This window comes from Dasypus novemcinctus, chromosome 10 (assembly GCF_030445035.2).
Source record: "Dasypus novemcinctus isolate mDasNov1 chromosome 10, mDasNov1.1.hap2, whole genome shotgun sequence".
NCBI lineage: Eukaryota > Metazoa > Chordata > Mammalia > Cingulata > Dasypodidae > Dasypus > Dasypus novemcinctus.
The window spans coordinates 38,137,722-38,155,504 of NC_080682.1; positions in this window are offsets into that span (position 1 = coordinate 38,137,722).

Genomic DNA, 17,783 nt, shown 5'->3' on the forward strand with positions numbered 1-17,783 from the left:
TTTATTTCTGAACTTCGTGAAAAGATGGCAAGAAAAACAATATCTTAATTTTTTTCATTTTTATGAACAAAAATTACCTGAGTTTAAAGAAATACTTAAAATAACTTTCTAATAGCAAACACAATTTTATCATCAATTAATGTCCTTCATTTTTTTCCCAATGAAGATTAAAGCAACAAAATAAGGGCAGCAGGTAATCTCACCAGGGTGACTGAATTCATTCTCATGAGAGTCTTAAACCATCCATAGCTCCACATTCTCTTTTCTTTGTCTTGCCAATGACCTATCATTTGACCATGGTTGAGAATACGGCCTGATCACCCTCACCAGGGCTGATTGTGCAATTCAAGCTCCCATGAATTTTATCCTCTGATACTAGGCTATCACCAACCTTGACAATTCTGTCACTATTGACCATAAAATAATGCTCTAGAAGAACATCTCCTATTTATGCAGCCCAACTGGGTGCATTCTCAGGTTTTATTCTGGTTGCAATGGCCTATGACCTCTATGTGGCTATTGTAACCCCCTGCTTCACATGACAGTGGTGTCCTGACAGATTGTCCTTCTGCTAGCATTCCTCATTTGCCCACATACTCTGGCCAGCCCACAGTCTGCTCTTGTGCGTTCTTTAAGTTATACTGTTCTTCCACTATAATCAACCATCTTATTGTGATTATGTTACTTTGTTAGCATTGGCTTTTTCTGATACCTACATTCCAGAAACAGCAATGTTTATCTTTTCAGAGATTATTTTATTTTTTGTTCTATGATCACTGTTCATATATCATACTTCGACATTGTCTTCGCCATTTTGAGGATACTTTCCTCAGAAGTACCAAAAATTCTTTTCTTCCTTTCCTTCTCAAATGATTGCTTTTGCTGTGTTCTATGTTACTTACTCTTTTTTTTTTTTTCTTGTGTTTGCAACCAAGGACCAATTCTTCATTAGATACTGATCAAATAGCCTTTTTTTTGTTATACCTTAGGGATACCAATGGTGCATCCTCTAATTTGCTACCCCAAAAAAGAAGTCGCTGAAGAGAATCCTAAGTAACCCATGTCACTCTTTTTCAAACTTAATGAAAATCTGCAAATACAAAATTTATTCTTTATATCCTTCTATTGGATGAAAAGGTAATAAATGACTACATTTTCTTTAAATTAATTTTAATTGGAAAAATCTTCAATCATGTTATCCCAACCAAAAATACCCAATCATTCCAGATATAAAAATGCATTAATTATAAAATTGAAACAAACATGTAGAATAAACAATAATTTGAAAGTTAATAAATACAACTTAAAATAAAGTGTATAACTTCTAAACAAGGAAAAAATAGCAAGAAGATCCTCTTTGCCATCCCATCTTTTGTTCAATAAAAAGTTTTATTATTTTTTCTTCTTTTACACTCTTTTCCTTTTCAAATTCACAACCTTTTGGGGGTACATTTTTAGCTTCACTTTAAAGTCAATATATATCACAGAAAAATAAAATTTAAGGAGAAGATAAAAACTAAAAACAAGAGTGCTCCAGAACTCATTAATATAAGACAATTTCACACCATTGTGAGAAAAAACATAAAATAATTTAAGATTTCATTGCTCTTAATTTGTGAAAGTAATACGTGTATGTTCATTCAAAAGGGAATATAATTAAGTTCATCCCATATGATATCTTTATGCAAGACACTGTTTTATAGATTTGCCTTAGTTATAAAATCAAAAATTCAATATTCTTCTGGCATTTTTATTAGTGTGCTTTAGAATGAAAATTTTAAAAAGAAAAAAGTAATTTTCTTAAAAGCGGCACTATTTTTCAAGTTACGAGAAACTTTTATATGTATGTAAAATGCTTCCAACATGACATGGACTGAGGTAGGCTAGGCATGGAATAAAAGGTAAAGATGGAGTCTAGCAATAAACTACATTTATGATATTTCCAGCCAGGTGAGAAAAAAAACTAAAACTGAGAACAGTGTGTCTCAAGCCAGTAAGTAAATTTCTATCTTTAGTCAAGAATAAACAGAAATTAGAAAAGTCAATATATGCAACAGATATTGCTGGTCTCAAGATACAAAATCAGCAATATTTTGATTACATTAGTTTATCTTTTCATTTTAAAATAATTTATTGAATTTTATCATTCATACATGAACATATATAAGCAATAAGTGTAGGGTAAAAGTTGTCTACTTGCAAAACAAGCATGCATAACATAATACAGGGCTCCCATACATCACCCCACCACACAAATACCTTGCATTGTTGTGAAACATTTGCAACAAAATTCTGAAAGTGCATTGTCAAAGTATTACTACTAACTGTAGTCCATATTTTACATTTTGTGTATTTTCCTCCAACACACCCTATTACTTCTTTTGCTTATAAATCATGTAATTTATCTAAAGTCTACAATTAATGGCATTTGGTATAATCACTGAGATTTGTAGTTATCTCTTCAATAAGTATTAGAGCATTTACATTACTCCAAAACAAAAGGAAAACAAACAAAAAAGACACACAAACCACTATCCCACTATGTTAGCACTACTAATTACAAATCCTATGATGTGCTGTCCACATTTCTATTCATTTCCAAAACTTTCAAAATATCTGTTTACCAATCCTACACAGGTAAACTTCAGCTTTCCATTTTCTAACCAAATTCCTTTCTCTGGTGACTTAAATTCTAGCTATTAACTGTATGTGTTTCCTACTTATATTCAGTTCGTAATAGCAAAATCACACAATATTTGTCCTTTTGTGCCTGTCCTCCAGGCTCATCGACATTTCACTTTCTTCACAGCCTCATTTCTTCTTACAGCTGAATAATATTCCATTCTGTGCATATACCAGTGATTTTTTTAATCCATTTGTTGGTTAATAGATGCCTGGTTTGTTTACATTTTTGGCAATTGTGAATACTGTCGTTATGGACATCCATGTGCAGATGTCTGTTCATGTCACTGCACTCAGTTCTTCTGGGTATATAATCAGTAGAGTGTTGCCAGGTCACATGGTAGATCTATATCTAACATCTTTAGGAACTTCCAAACGACTTCCAAGTGACTGTACAATTACACATTCCCACCAATATTGAATAAGTGTTGCTATCTCACCACATCCTCTCCAAGTGTAGTTTTCTGTTTTCTTAATAGTAGCCATTCTAGTAGATTTGAAATAATATCTAATTGTAGCTTCGATTTGTATTTCCCTAATATTAGTGATGTTGAACATTTTTTCATGTGTGTTTTCACCATTAGAAAAATGTCTATTTAGGTCTTTTGCCAATTTTTAAATGAGGTTATTTGTCTTTTTATGGTTCAGTTGTAGGATCTCTTTAAATATCACGGATCTTAGACACTCATCAGATGTGCGATTAACAAATATTTTCTCCCATTGTGTAGGCTGCCTTTTTCCTTCTTTACAAAGAACTTTCAGGTGCAGAAGTGTTTAATTTTGAGGAGGTGCCATTTAACTATTTTATCTTTGGTTGCTCCTGCTTTAGGTGTAAGGTTTAAGAAACTCCTACCAACTACAAGTTCTCATAAATGCTTTCCTGCCCTATCTTCTAGGTATTTTATCACCCTGGCTTTTATGTTTATGTCTTTAATCATTTTTTAGTTGATTCTTGTATTCAGTGTGAGATAAAGATATTCTTTCATTCTTTTCATTATGGATATCCAGTTCTCCCAGCACCATTTGTTGAAGAGACTACTTTGTCCCAGAAAACTGGACTTGGTAGGCTTATCAAAAATAAGTTGACCATAGAGGTGAGGGTCTATTTCTGGACACTCAATTTGATTCTATTGATCAATTTTTCTATGTTTATGTTAATACAATGCTGTTTTGACCACTGTAGCTTGGTCATACACTTCAAGCTCAGGAAGCCTGAGTGCTCTAACTTCATTCTTCTTTTATAGGATGTTTTGGGCCATTCAGTATCCTTTTCCCTTCCAAATAAATTTGGTATTAATAATGGGTGGTTCTATTTCTGTAAAGTAGGCTGTTGGAATTTTGATTGGCACTTCATTGAATCTATAAATCAATTAGGGTAGTATTGACATCTTCACATTGTTTTTAGTCTTCCAATCCATGAACACAGAATGTTCTTCCATTTGTTTATGTCTTCTTTGAGTACTTTTAAGCAGTGCTTTTTAGTTTTCTGAATACAGATCCTTTACATTCCTGGTTAAATTAATTCTTAGATATTTCAGTCTATTTGTTGCTATTGTAAATGTAATTTTTTCCTTGATTTAATTTTCTCCTTGCTCATTACTAGTGTATAAAAACACTACTGATTTCGGCATATTGATCTTGTATCCTGCCACTTTGCTGATATCACTTATTAGCTCTAATAGCTTTGTTATAGATATTTTGGTAATTTCTAAATATAGGATCACGTCATCTGTGAATAGTGAGAGTTTTACTTGCTCATTTCCAATTTGTCTAATTTCTCTAGCTAGAACTTTTAGCACAATGTTGAATAACAATGGTGATGGGCATCACTGTCTTTTTCCTGATTTTAGAGGGAAAGCTTTCGATCTTTCCACAATGAGTATGACTTTGGGTGTGGGATTTTCATATATGCCCTTAATTATGTTGAGGAACTTTCCTTCTACATTTATTTTTAGAAGTGTTTTGGTAAAAAAAGATGATGGATTTTGTCGAATGCCTTTACTGCATCAATCAAGGTGATCATGTAGTTTTTTTTCCTTCAATTTGTCAATGTGGTGTATTACATTAATCGATTTTTTAATGTTGAATCGCCCTTATGTACTATGACTAAAACCCACTTGATCGTGATGTATAATTCTTCTTACATGCTGTTAGATTTGACTTGCAAGTATTTTGTATGGAATTTTTGCATCTATGTTCATTAAATTGGTCTGTAATTTTCTTTTCTTGTTCCTTCTTTATCTAGCTTTGATATTAGGGTGATGCTGGCTTCATAAAATGTGTTGGGTAATCTTCCCACCTTTTCATTTTTTCATAAGGGTTTCAGCAGAATTGATATTAATTCTTCTCAAAAGTTTGGTAGAATTCACTGGTGAAGTCACTTACTCCTGGACTTTTTTTGTTGGAAGATTTTTGATGACCAATGTAATTTCTTTACTTGTGATTAGTTTGTTGAGTTCCTGTATTTATTGTAGAGTCAAAGTAGGTTGTGCATTTCTAAGAATTTTTCCATTTCATCTAGGTTGTCTTATATGTTGGCATATGGTTACTCATAATATCCTCTTATTATCCTTCTTATTTTTGTTGAGTCAGTATTAACGTCCACCCTTTCATTACTGGTTTAATATATTTGCACATTCACTCTTTTTTTCTTTGTTAGTCTGACTACAGGTTGGTTGATTTTATTAATTTCTCAAAGAACCAACTTTTGGTTTTGTTGATGATTTTCTTTATTTGATTCTGCTTCTCAATTTCATTTATTTCTTCTCTATTCTTTGCTATTTCTTTCTTTCTGCTTCCTTTGGGATTGGTTTGATGTTTTTTTTGTTTTTTGTGTGTTTTCTTGTTTCTCCAGTTGTTCAGTTAAATCTTTGATTTTAGCTTTTTCTTCCTTTTTAATATAGGCATTTAGGGCTATAATTTCACCTCTCAACACTGCCTTTACTGTATCCCATAAGTTCTGAGACCACATGTCCTCATTTTCATTCATCTTGAGATATCTAGTAATTTCTCTTGCAATTTATTATTTGACCCACTGATTGTATAGGAGTGTGTTGTTTAGCCTCCATATATTTGCAAATTGTCCCCTTTCCTGTGTATTATTGATTTCCAGTTTCATTCCATTGTGGACAGAAAAGGTGCCTTGCATAACTTCCTTCTCTTATATTTATAGAGAGCTATGTTGTGCCCCAACATGTGATCTTTCCTATAGAAAGAACCATGAGCACTTAAAAACAATGTACAACATATTGATTTGGCATGCAATGTTCTGTATGTGACTGTCAGGTTCAGCTCATTTATCATATTTTTCATGTTCTCTATTTCCTAGTTGATTTCTGACTGTTGTTCTATCTATTGATGTGAATAGCGTATTGAAGTTTCCAACTATCATTTTAGAGACATCCATTTCCCCTTTCAGCTTTGCCAGAGTTTACCTCATATATTTCGGACTGCCCTGGTTATGTGCATAGATATTTTGAACTGTTTCTGCTTCCTGGTGGATTGTCCTTTTTATTAATATATAATGGCCTTGTTCATCTCTTTTCACTTTTTGCACTTAAAGTCTGTTTTGTCTGACACCAGTATAGCTACTCCTGCTCACTTTTGGTTACTATTTTCATGAAATATTTTTTCCAATCTTTCTTTTCAGGCTATTTACATCCTTACATCTAATTTGAGTCTTCTGCAGACAGAATATAGATGGCTCATGTTTTCTTCTCCATTCTGTCAGCCTATGTCTTTTGAATGGTGAGTTTAATCCATTACCATTCAATGTTATTACACTAAAGGCATCACTTACTTCATCCATTTTATCCTTTGGTTTCATATTTTGTATTTTATTTTTGTCCGTCTTTTTACCTTTTTAGATACTGTACTTGTCAGCCAAAGGGGTGCTGATGCAAAATACCAGAAATTGGTTGGTTTTTATAAAGGGTATTTATTTGAGGTAAGAACCTACAGCTAGCTATCAGGCCATAAAGCCCTAATGAGGTGGCCCAATCAAAGTCCTAATCACAACTTAATCACAACCAGATAACCAGATACTGACCAGATTACAAACATTTTCTAATATCTATTTTTGGAATTCATTACCATATCAAACTGCTACAGTTACCCTTTCTAATAGTCTTCATTTCTACATTCTCCTCCAAGCCTCTGTCTCATCTCTCTTTTTTCCTGAGTTCAGAGTTCCCTTTATTTGTTTCCTGCAGAGCTGGATTCTTTTTTTATTAACACTCTTAGTTTCCGTTTGTGAATATTTCAAACTCACTGCCATATCTGAAGTAGAGTTTTGCCATAGAAATAATTCTTGACCAGAAGTTTTTCTCTTTCAGTACCTTAATTATATGATACCGTTGCCTTCTTGCCTTCATGGTTTCTGAAGAGAATTCGAACTAACTCTTATTGGACCTCCCTTGCATGTGAAGATTTGTGATTTTCTTATGAGTTCAGAATTTTTTCTTTATCTTTTGCATTTGGCATTCTGCTTATTATGTTTCTTGGGGTAGGTCTATTTGGATTTGTTGTAATTGGTGTACACCATGCTTCTTGGATATGTATATTCATATATTTCATGAGAGGTGGAAAATTTTTCAGCCAGTATTTCCTCAAATACTTTCTGCCCCTTTTCCTTTCTCATATCCTTCTGGAACTCCCTTTGCACCTATGTTGATGTGCTTCATGATATCACTCAACTCCCTAAGCCCATTTTCAATTTTTTAAATTCTTTTCTCTGTGTTCTCTTTTCAATTTCCTCTGTTCTTTCCTCTACATTGCTGATTACTTTTCCATGAGTTTAAATCTGCTGTTATTTGATTCTATTGTATTGTATTTTATTGCTTTTTTTATTTTTTAAGAAGTACCAGGGATTGAAACTGGGACCCTATATATGAGAAGTAGGTGCTCAACTACTGAGCTACACCCTCTCTCCTCTATTATATTCTTAAACTCACTTACTGTGTCTTTCATTTCAATAAGCTGTTATTTTTCTATCCAAGATTTAAATTTTTTCTTTGTTCTCACTTGGTGTCTTCTTAATGTCTTTTATTTCTTTAGTCCTGTTGACCTGTTACTCCATAGTTTGATTTAGGAGATTTGTATGAACTTCATAGATAAGCTGTTTGAAGTCCTGTGTCCTGTCGGGAGATTTGTTTTTTTCCTTTGCCTGAGTCATATCATCCTTCATCTTTGTATGGCTTGCAATTTTTTACTGATGTCTATGCTTCTGATTCTGAAGCTGAGCTTACTTTATTGTTCAGTTTCCTTCTTTCCCAGGGATATACTGTTACGTAGCTGTGGACTAGCACTGTTCTTGGTGCAAATTGTTCTAGATATTTAGGATTGCCCCTGTTTAACTGCTAAAACAAGGGCTAAGAACCCAGTAATGGGGTGCAGGTCAGTTTCCAAAGGCTTTGGAGAAGGTGGGAGTAAAGGCACTTGCTTGCCTTTTATATATTTGTTATTATTTTTCCTTTTTGGTGCACTTTTCTGGTCTGGCCAGCATAGGCACTCTTGGAATGATCTTTCATTTCAGACTTCAGGTGATGGGGAAATGCATTCAGTGTAACTGCTCCCATGTGTGGATGGTGCAGAAACAATGTCTTCAGGGCTGGCCACATCTCACAAACTTTGAGTCTGTTATACACCTTTGGCCAGCCACATTCTCCAACCCTCTGCCTTTTCAGCAACCAGCCTGGGGAATTAAGAAGGCTGTTTGAGAAGGAAAAGTGTCTTTACCTCCCCACTGGCTCTCAATGCAAGTAATTTTGGGTCCCCATCCAGCCAGGAAATGTAAAACTCCTCCAATGCAGCAGACCATCTTTGCTGGCCAAAATCTGAATTTGCTGTAGGCTGTGTCCCTCACTCTCCTCTTTCTTGAGGAACAGGTCCCCTGTAAGCCCCTCAGTTCACAGCAACTGCAGTCCAACTTGCTGCAATCCCCAGGCTACTATTTGCTCTGTATGTTGGGGGATGGGTGCCCACTGCTGCTTTGGCAGCTCTATTCACGGGATTTTCAGCCAGCTGAGAAGCCTTTCCTTTTCTCTTCTTTCTTCTGGGTGGTGACTCACCTTCCCCTGGTGTCCTGAGCCCCAGAGCAGCCCTCCAGACAGTCTCCACCTGTCCTTTTGCTGTTTTTTTCTGGGAGAAAGGTTAGCCTTCTGCCCCTCTAATACTCCATCTCTATATTAGATTTTAAGATTATTACATTATTAAATTTTGTGTCTGATAGACTTTAATTTATTACAAGCCTGTTTGACTGCCCCTACCAAATACACTTGCAATTAGAGAATTATATTTCCCAGTAAAAAAAATGATTCTCTTTTTTTTTGGCTAAGTGAACAGAATTGAACAAAAGTGCTATACTTATCTGCAGTATTAAGAAATCTTAAATATTTTGTTAAGTGATTTAAGGTCAAGAAGGATAACTGTAGCATTTTCTACTTTTTGTTCTGTCTCATGTATTAATTTCTTATTGCTACTGAAACAAATTCCAACAAATTTAGTGACTTAAACCAACACAAATTTATTATAGCTCAAATCTGGAAGACAAAAATCTAAAATGGTTTTTCAACACTAGCAAAAGTATTAACAGGATGCATTTCTTTAGGAGGCTCTATAAGAAAACCTGTCTCCTTGCCTTTTCTAGCTTTTATAGGATATCCTTTTGTCTTAGCTTGTGGATCCCTTCAGGCCAGCAAATATCTTCCTCCAACCTGCTTCTGTCATCATATCAATTCTGTCTCTGATCCCCTGTCTCCTCCTTTTCTCTCCTAAAATCCATGTGGTTTAATTTACCCTACACAAGTAACACAATGTAATGACCCTTCTTAATATCCTTAACTAATTCCAACAGGAAATCCATTGCCTCTGAAAGATAGAGAGCCACAGGTTCTGGGAATTAGGACTTGGACATCTTTGGAAGCATGGGCATTGTTCTGCCCACCTCTTCTCTATTGACATATTTTTAGAAATGACCAATTTGACATCTTTTATTTCTCTCATTTACTATTGTTCAAGAAAATAATTGCACAAAATTTACATATTATACTTGCATTCATCATTACTCAGCAATAATATTTGTTCTAATCAAACTGTACATAAAATATCCTTTAAATAAAAGATGAACAAAGAAGGATTTCAATTAAAGATTCCATACTAACACTAACGTATCACTTGCTACATTTTCATTTAAAAGTGATGACCCAACTCAATAAACCAACCATCCATATCAGCAATGCACAGTTTTCCAATGAAATAAGATAGGAAAAAAAAAATTTATCTGCCAGCTGTGATCTCCTATTCCATCAAAGTAAACTCCATGGGACATTACTTCCCCTGCTATTCCAAAGGATGCATATTTGGATTTCCAGAAAGTTCTATGGTATCTTGTGTCTAAAACAATGATAACAAAACCCTGGTCATGATTAGGGGAATAAAAGACGAGAAAGTCATGAAGAAAGGACTGGTTGGACATACCTAGAAAATTAGGAAAGAAAATTAGGAAATAATTACAAATGTAAAACCAGTTCAATATACAATGGTGTGAAGAGGTTTCAAATAATTTAATAAAAATGTAAACTCCTTTCCAAAATATAGCTCAAAGATGTAATACAATACATTACTCTATGTTAATACTCCTTAAGGTTTACACAATCACAAAAATGCACTGATTTATATATGGGCTCATGAGATTATATCTTGTTTTGCAGAATCATTTTTGAAATATATGTTAGAAACACTCACGTTAAGATACATATGCTTAAAATATTGGTTCTTGAGCAAAAAATAACCATATGGATGTAAACAAACAGTCCTTTGTTTGCAATGATATCTTGTTTTCCACTGCAATTCCTTTTCTCATTCTTTGCTTCTTCCTATATGCTTTTTCAAAGTTCACTAACATTTTGATTTTCAATTTGATTGAAAATGCAAAGGCTAAAATAGAAAGTCATTGCAAAAAGTCACTTAGACAGACATAGAATGACTAAAGGAATGGCTCACACTGAGATGGATTCTAGGATACCACATAGGATTTAGGGTAGTTCACACTTGCTTTGCCAAACAGGATGAGAAATTCTTTAATCATGTGTTCAAGAGAAAAATCAAAAAGATTTGCTAATCAGCCAGTCTGACTCTGTCTATAGGGTTGTTAGTTCTGTGTGTCTTTATCAATTATCTTTTCAACATTACACTAAGCTTTCCAAATAAATACTACTAAAAATATTGAAATATTAAACAAACATGAAAATTGTATTTTTATCTGTCTCTGTTAAAATCTCTGAGATTCCTTTGCTGACATGGATTATATGTAATTGCATTTCAACTTTAGACCAGCATTTGAATATTAAAATATGTAATACTATCTCAATACAATTAAAAACAATTTCACTCTATCAAATTAAATCTGACTGAATTATTTATATCTATATTTACCATGTATATAAGCAGCACCTATTCAAAATATGATGCCTTGAGTCTGAAATTCTTGTACCTTGATGTTGGAATATACATTAATAAAAGAAGTCTTGAAAGAACCCATTAGAAATTAAATTAGTTTATTTGTACTGGAACGGTATTCCCCTCCTGGATATATTTCACTGAGATAAACAACCATGGATCAGTAGAAAGACATACACAAACTTGTTAAATGTGGTAATACATGTAGAACTCAGTAATTAGGAATTGACAATGTTTCTTATTAAAGAAAAATTATACTTAATAAAGATGTTAATATTTATAATAATAGTGAAAAAGCAAAGACAGTAAAGAATTGGTGTATATGTTGAAAAAAACAAAAATCTGGTTGAAAGAAATTTCGGGTATCAAAAAGACATATGTAACAACATATGGATGCTCATTAAAACTTGCATCATATTTACAATAAGAAGTATTCCTTTTTAAGGTCATACAGCAACCTTCTTTGGAGAGGTGCATGTACAAAGGAGAACAGAAGTAGAATTGGTAATGAAGTATGATGATGATGTGATAAGATATTAAAGTAAGAAGAATTAAATTTAGTCATGAGACTAAATGAAAGAATTAAAACAAGAGTAACACACATGTTCATAATCTGTATTCTTTCTGCATCTTTTGAGAACACTAAAGGGCTTGTTAAATCAACCTTAATCCACAGACATAAAACCAGGAGGAAGTCACTGTGGAAAATCCTGAATATTGAAATCATTTTGGGATGATTAAAATGTATATCCAACAAAAATTATACCTAATTCAAGTTGTTTGAGAGGGAGTAGTTAAAAAATAACATGGGAAAGCAGGGAAATTATATATAAAAGAAGGTTTTGCAATGGGAAAATTAAAGGTAGCCTGGATAATTAACAAAGACCCAGCAGCATAATTCCCTGGTCTCAGATGCTTTGGAAATAATAACGAATTATATTCAAGCTGCTAAAGTAGTGTCTCAAAGGGGAAAGACAATCATAAATTCCTTTGATTTCAGTGATATCAGCAACCACATGAGCGTGCAATAACCCATTCTTCATTTGAAGTGAGTAGAAAGGCCCCAAACTTCAGATTAGTTCCAATAGCAATTCTTGACTCATGGCTTCAATAATTTAAATTATTGAAATGAGAATAGTACCAGTGCCAGAGTCAGCACATTCGCCATACATATTAATATTCTCATTTCATTATGAGGTTATCTGGAGTAACTTGATGTAGTTAGCACAAATATTATGCTCCTATGATTCCTATATTGATTCTAGATATCAAAACAATTAAAATTCTGAATGGGAAAAAGTAAGCTCTGTTTGAAAGCATCACATAGAATGCGGCCGTAGCAAAGGTTCTGATCGTAAGGTCAGGGTTATTGATACTCAGTAAATGTCAGATTCTAATAATTTTTTAAAGAGATTTTCCAGTTATTCAGTAGTACCATGTAATATTATTATTGTCCCCTTTGATTGCATCTACCGGGTTTCATTTGTGCCATGAGTATATCTGTGCTCTTTTTACCAAATCCACAGAAAAGATTGGGATTATCAGAGTTTAAATTCTCTCTTGAGCAGATTATTTGATAAGGATGTGAATGTATGATATTTAATAAGTAGGTAATTCCTAGAAGAATAAATTAAGAGATAGGGAATGTGAGATAGGAAAGGAAGACAAGCTTACTAAGTATGCAATAGAAGTTACTGCTGCAACTAAATGAGGATCAATCACTGGACATGCCTTGATGTGCTTCAGAAATCTTTTTGGAATTGTTCCAAGGAAGGTCAGAGAAGCTGAAGCATATATACAGATGCAGGCCACATCAGAGTTGGCCGAATGTGATAAATAGTGGAAAAAAGATGTTTCTTTCAAAGTGCTACTTGCAATAGTAAATTTATGGTAAAGTAAAAATAAAATAGTAAATATTTTGGCTTAGGATAATATATTCATCAAAACACAGTATGCTGCAGAATACTAAGCATAAAACTGGAAAAACTATATTAACCAATCCCTAACCTACATCTCTACCTCTTTCTAATAGTCAAATGCCTATTAAATTTAAACACAGAATAGAAAATTATAAATAAACTCTATATGATCGTTTTTAATATGCAAAATGATGAATAAAAACAAATGATAGTCCTAAAGTTGTTAACATGAGAGCATATAAAAGGCTGTAGAGCATGCAAATGAATACAATGATTTAATACATTAAAAAAATATAAAAAAATAAAAAAGAATCTGAAAGTTCATGAAAATTAAACTTTACTTTCAAGAGATGAAAACATCTAGAAGATTTGGAAACATGGTTCAAAGCATTCAGAAATTAATTGAAATAAGAAAATACAAAGTAAATTCAATAATTATAAAAGTTATTGTCCCTATTCAACACAACTAAGGAATGAAAACATGGAAAGGACACATATGGAGAAAACAATTTAAAATAAGAAAAGAATGTTTGATATATGCTGACAATGATAAATTGACTACATAGTGGAAATTTAATCACTGTTTCATTAAGGGGAAAATCAGTATGATGTTAAGACTGATTCAGAGGTCATTTGTATAACAAGGGCTTATAGGATTTATTAGAAGAGAAACAACAGAATAAGGTTTTGTTTTCTTTTCAATTTTTATTGTGGATCATATGCATATAGACAAGGTCAGATATTAGAGTAAAGTTTTATGATTTTCATGATCTAAAAACAATCGCAAAAATAAGACTAAGAATAGAAAACAAAACATTGCTACCATTATAGAAGACTTTCTTACACTGTTTTCTAATCACTGTCTTCCCTTAAAAGGTAGCTTCCCCTTCTGCTGCAAAAAGTAGTTTATGTAATAGGTAGTTTTAAAGTTGGGTTATTTTTAATATAAATGTGAAAATATCTACCATTTCCATGTGCCAATTACATGAATTTGACAAACATACACAATTGTGAAACCCAAGAAAATTACAATTTTCAAAATTGGCATTTATATTTTTATTTCCTTTCACTGTGCTATTTTCTATCTTCCAAATTCCTATTTTGTTCCTTATGCTTTCCAGTAGACATTTACGCATATATTCCATGGACTCTTATAAAAGAGAAAATTGCGAGGGAGGGAGATTGGGGAAAAAGAATGGGAGAGAAAATGTGGGGTAGGAAAAAAGAGAATGAGGAGTTTTTTTGGAAGAGTAGGAAATACGTATTTGTATTATTAATCTCTACCTTCCATAGTCATTTTAAAATTTGTTTATTGTAAGTGTTCTTAGGAGACATAGGAGTATTATCTGAATCTAACTTCTTGAATTTTTTATGTTGAATATCAAGGAAGTCTTGCATCTATATTTTATTCATGTTGAGAAAGGAACATTAGAAGGTCTTCCCTCATTAGCTTTGAGTAAGCAATAATATAATGGAAAATATGGGTTTAATTTTCTTGTTATATTTTTATAGCATAATCTACAACATATATAGCATTATTAAAATGTATTTCTATTGTACCATATAAAATTATCAAGTAAATCACTACAAATATACTAATCCAACCAGGTGAAATGAACCTCTAAAGTAGCAGTATTTGAATGCTGTACTTAATTCTTACATACTCTATGTATCAAACATTTGAATTAACAAATTTTAATTTGAGGCTTGCATTTCTAGAACATTATTTCACAACTCCTCTCCATTCAGTATGTTTCAAAAATTAGTGCTTACAAACATTCAAGGAATAGATCACCCATATTTTGTATAAACTCTTCCAGATTATACAAAATGAGGACTACTGTGTAATTCATCCCAAGAGGTCAGCATAACCCTGTTTTTTAAAAAGGTATAAGTGGTATTTATGGCCCACCATTTTATATGTAGGGAGATGTAACAATACATACATATATGTTTTAAGGCTACATGAGAAATCCTAAAAAATTTCCATTGAGTCAGTGAGATTCAATGGTTGAAAGTCTTTCAGCACATATTTCCAATGAGGGCCAAACTGAATTGAAAATAAGCAGAATTGAAAGGCCAGATAAGGTCATTCATTAGATGAATTATGTCAAGTGTGTATATTCTTCATTCAGTATTGATGAACTTGCCAGAATTTAAACATTCCATATATTTTCATGAAAATTTATCAATACTGGGCAGGACCTCCAGCTATCTGGTGTCTTGTATTTTCATATAATGAGCAAAATAGTCCATAATGCTTTTAAATTTGTTTTGCTAGTTATCTAATCTAGAAACCATTGCAGTTTATGCTGTTTCATAGTTTCAGTGATACATACTTTCTTTCTCTAGACCAAATGGCTTAAAAATATTCATATACAGCAGAAGTTACATCATGTTTTATTTCATCTAATGGCAATAGGTGTTTGGAGAATACATATTTCTTTTTTTCTTAGTATCAGTTGTTTGTATGTTTGAGGAATTTATCCATTTTTTCTATGTTGTCTAATTTGCTGGTGTACAGTTGTTCATAGAATTGTTATAATTATTTTTATGTGTTGTCATTAGATATATCCTACATTTCTCTTGTGATTTTAGTTCTCCTAAAAATATTAGTAGATTTTATATGAAAAAATAAAGTAATAGTATACTATCTTACCTTAATATATTCTCCATCACATTTCCTTTCATTAGTTACATCTGAGCTTTTTGGCCTATATGATTTGCCATCACTCTGACATACTTCTTTAATGTTTTCTGACAAGTAGTTTTATTGGGGAATAAGTCTCTCATTTTTTTGGTCTAAGAAGGTCTTTATTTCTCCCTCACTTTTGAAAGAGAACTTTGCTACATATGAAACTTTTGGTTGGTTATATGTTAATTTTTTCTTTCAATATTTTAAACATTTCTTTTAACTGTATTCTTGAATGGTTTCTAAGGAGAAGTCTGATCTAATTCTAAACTTTGTTCCTGTATAATTAAGTTGCTTGTTACCTTTAGCTTTTTTCAAGATTTTACTTTTGTGTTTGATTTCTCTACTTTGAATATGATAAGCCTAAGGTTTTCTGTTTCTTTTTAATTTTTTAAATTTTTATTTTTTTTTATTTTAAAAGAAGCTTTAGATTACATAAATATTACATAAAAGTCATAAGGGATTCCCGTGTGTCCCACTCCCTACCCCTCCTACACTCCCACAATTTTTCACATTAACAACATCCTTCATTAGTGTGGTACATTTGTTACAATAGATGAACACATTTTGAAGCACCATGGGCTATAGCTTACATTATAGTTTACTTTCCCACACAATTTTGTAGTTTATGACAAACACATAATGGCTAGCATCTGTCATTGCAGTGTCGTGCAGGACAACTCCAAAGTCCCCAAAATGTTCCCATATTAGACTTATTATTCCCTCCCCTCTCTCAGAATTTCTGGTGGTCACTGCCTTTATATCAATGATAAAATTTCTTCCATTGTTAGAATAATAATATCTATAGTAGAATAAAAATAAGTCTACTTTACTCCATTGTTTATTCTACTATCTTGAGGACTTTGGGATGGTGATGCCCACCCTGCTTCTAATTGAGAAAGGACTTAGATACCATTGGACAGATGGTTGGAACTATCTTGCTTGCAGTTGCATACACTCTCTGTTCCTTGGGATTGGGATTGTCTATCATCATCTCCTTCTTAGTTGCCTGGTTGAGTCCAGTGAGCAGGAGAGTAGGTGTGGCAACTCTGTTGAGATTCAAGGCTCAGTAGGCACATGGACAGACCAATGATTTAAGTCACTGGGAAGTACATTTATCAAGTATATTGCTAATTTTAGGTTCAAATAAAAGACCCAGAAAAGCCATCTATAAGGAAACCATAAATGAGTCTAATTCTGTTACACTGGAGAGTATAAATTCCAAAGTAAGTTCCACTGACAGTGTGCCAAAATCCTGAACTGTTTGCTCTGCTTATAGTATATGGATATCTCTAGAGTCCTCAGGAGCCCTGTCATTTGAGGTACTGTTTATTGTGCTTGTCAATGGAATCCTGCTGAGATGTCAAAAGCAAAACCTCTGGAATGACCTCCCATCTCACTTTGAAATCTCTTAGCCAAAAAATCTCATTTATATTTATGATTTCTCCCTTTTGACCAATGGCTTTTTCCAGATGTGTTGCTACTTGGCTCTTGGTAATAATCCATCAGTACCAGGGAGGCTTATCCCCAGGACTCATGTCCCATGTTAGGGGGAAGGTATTTCATTTATATGCTGAATTTGGGTTAAAGAGAAGCCACATTTAAACAAAAAGGAGGTTTCAGGAGGTAATTCTTAAGCAATATATAATATACATAATATATAATATATAATTCAATTCCACAAGAAAAGTTTCATGAGTACAATCATCAATATCAAGGGCCTGGTGTAACTGTCTGTCCTCCTTTTATATGTTCTGCCAATGTACTTGGCAGATTCTTGCTGCTCTGTAGAGAATGTAGCAAGGCTCTCCAGGATGGGATTCCAATATTCTTTCAGTTATTGTGTGGGTTTCCACTCACTGAGGCAATATCCCATGAACATTTTAACATATGCATCTGCCTTAAGGCATGTTCCAGGTGAACCCCTTCCCACATATCTCCCATCACCGACCACAGCACCAGTGAGTGGTTCCTGCCACAGCTGTGACCATTCTGTAATCCAAAACAGCCACAAAAATGAAGCCAAAAGAATA